We start from the raw sequence: 3250 nt of genomic DNA on the forward strand, positions 1-3250 counted from the left end.
GAGAGCCAATGGTGCTTTTCGTGATCTAGTGGGCGACGTGGAGAAAGTCAAGCACACGGCAACTGGTGCAAGTACAATTTGGCTCTATGACTGAACACAGTTCAGCTCTTGAGGCGGAGCAAGCTCATTTCCTGTTTCAGTGTTACTGTTGATTGACCCAAGTGGTTGGTTGTTAGGGAACTCTCTATAAGAGCCACTGGGAAGGCGATGCAATGGGAACGAGGGCCATGCATGCTAAATATACATGTAGTGTTTCATTCTAAGACTACGTGGTGTGCTAGTGTGGGTGTTCGACCAGAACCAAGGGTTAGTTATTAAAGGTAGAGTCAGTGATACACCAAGTAAACAGCGATATCGGGCTGATTTCTGCTAAGACTAAGCGCGAGCTAGTCGTCTTGATTACTTTCTTATGTCATTCTCTCTGGCAGCAAAAGTTTAAAAAAAAGTGTTGATAGGGAACAGAATGCAGTCGGACCATCACATAATTGGCATATATATTACTCTTACAGAATTTCCACGTGGGCGAGGATATTGGACATGTAATCAAAGCCTACTAGATGATACCTTGTTTTTAACTAGGACAGAAGAATTTATAACRGACTTTTTCCAGACATAACATRAGTACAGCAGATCCCCTTATTGTACGGGACACGTTTAARTGTGCCTTTAGAGGCCATGCAATTCAGTAGTCATCTATAAAACAAAAGCAATTTAGGTCAAAAGAGTCCATATTAACAAAGGACATTGAAGGACTAACAGAACAGATAGATAGCAATACAAACGACCATAGAGGCTCAGAGTAAGTTAGAGGAAAAACAAAAAGAAATGGAGGAACTTATTCAAGAAAGATTCAGTGTAATATATATATTTATTTTTTAAAGTGAACTGGATGGAATATGGGGAAAAATGCACCAAATTCTTTTCCAATCTTCAACATAGAAATGCTACCAATTTGTTTTTCCTGAAACTTGTTACAAATGATGGAGTCACTCATGATTCACCGAACAATGTTTTGAAAGAGGAAGTAAAGTACTTTTCAGAATATGTTTTCGTTTCAGTCTCCTCCATCTCCACTAACCGAAGSTCATTGTATGGATTGTTTCTCTATTAATAATGTAAATGTACAGAAAGACTCAGAGGGAGAACTTCCTGATGCCATTAAAGCCTTTAAGTCCGGAGTGTGATGGTATACCAGAGGAAGTATACCAAACTTTTTTTGTTGATATTAATGTTTATTAATGATTCATGTTTTCTTTTAAATCCACAATTAGAATCCCTCCACAGCCTCATAGAGGATCTAGATACTTTTTCTAACCTCTCTGGATTAAAAGCAAATTATGATAAGTGTATTATATTAGGTATTGGATCACGAAAAAAATATAACTTTTACATTAACGTATAGTCTACCAATAAAATGGTCTGACGGGGATGTGGACATACTCGGTATACAAATCCCGAAAGAAAGAAATGATCTCACTCCAATACATTTTTATAAAAAGTTAGCAAAAATAGATAAAATCTTGCTACCATGGAAAGGAAAACACCTGTCTATTTGTGGAAAAATCACCCTSATTAACTCTTTAGTCATATCACAGTTCACCCTGATTAACTCTTTAGTCAAATTACAGTTTACCCTGATTAACTCTTCAGTCATATCACAGTTTACCCTGATTAACTCTTTAGTCATATCGCCAATGCTACCTGATTAACTAAATTACTTGTATGTCACAAATTAATACAGTGTCATCAGTTGACTGATACGCCAGGAGTTATAAAGGTCCCCGTGTAGGTTATGACTACAGAGTAATCGCAAGGGGACGTGTTGATCCGTAGACTAAGACGTTAATTTTTGCTTCTGGAGCTTAACATCAGAGGACCGATAAACTCTGTAGGCATACTGAGCGATAAACTATTGACTAAAGAGTTATACTGTTTTAGTTCAATAACAGATCCGGTGAACTGGTGATAAGTGTATCCTACCAAGCAGTTTAATATAACCCCAGCCCCGCTGGGTAAGACGTATATGAATACCCTGCCAAGAAGATTATATTCCAGACGAGTAAAAACCTGGTTCGATAATGACGTAACACGAGTATACAGCTGCTATTACACTTCCAGTCCCGCGGTAACCATTGTGGATAATTTGACTTGACTGAGATTTAGAATCACGAGGTGATGCTAAAACGCTGGTGATGCCTGTGTCTTACATGGAAATGCATGAAGCTAATTTACATATTCAAGAAATGAAATAAAGCGTTCATTGAAAAACTGTCAAGGTGTGCAGTTTTAGCTCCATCCTGGTGAGAATGATGGGAGAGTGTATCATAAAAGTTCCTTGTTTCGCTTGTTTGACAAAGGGTAACCTGGGATAGTTGCTTAGAAAACCCGCCCCTTAGCTATGTATATTGCTCATCTTTCATTGTACGTTTTAGCAAACATAAGCTGTTAATGACTATAGAGTTTTCATGTAAGTTTATCCAATGCACGCGGCTATCCAAGCCTTTCTTGTGCTATTGGCTGCAGCCGCATGGCGGAAGGCAAACGCGCTGGCGTAGGCTTGAACTGTAAAGATGATGACGTAGCAGTCAACCGTGGAGATGACTGAGGGCTAGAGGCAGACAGCTACCAGAGGAAGTGCACGGTGGTTAATTCAGGGTTCCTGGATAATGACTCAAGAAGTCAGGGGCTACCTGGGAATTTTGACTAAAAGGCGTTAGTCCAGGGTCAGCACTGTGGTATGATCAAAGGAGTTAATCAGGGTGAACTGTGATAGCGGTGACTCAAAGAGAATGTTGGATGCGGTAAACAGGAGATATGCTAAGAGCGTTAGTGGTTCGACCGCGAGTATGGATTGGAATAAGAGTTAACTTTTCCAGAGGGTATAACTAACTAGTGGATGCCTAAGGCCCAATGGGTTACAACTTGGCGCCAAGCAGGGAACTGTGTGATCTCGAACAGAACTCTGGTTGTGATAAAAGGTTATTAGTACCGGGTCTGTGTATGATAAGAGTTAACGTATAAGCCGTAGGGTAAGGACCTGAGGGATTTGACTAAAGATGTTTAATCAGTGTGGGATGAACTAGGGATATGAATAAGCGTTAACCCGGAGTGAACTGTGATATGATAAAGAGTTAATCAGGGTGAACTGTGATATGACTAAAGGTTAAATCAGGGTGAACTGTGATAGATGACTAAAGAGTTAATCAGGGTAAACTGGGATATGACTAAAGAGTTATCAGGGTAAACTGGG

The sequence above is a fragment of the Salvelinus sp. IW2-2015 genome, unplaced genomic scaffold, assembly GCF_002910315.2.
Source record: "Salvelinus sp. IW2-2015 unplaced genomic scaffold, ASM291031v2 Un_scaffold3181, whole genome shotgun sequence".
NCBI lineage: Eukaryota > Metazoa > Chordata > Actinopteri > Salmoniformes > Salmonidae > Salvelinus > Salvelinus sp. IW2-2015.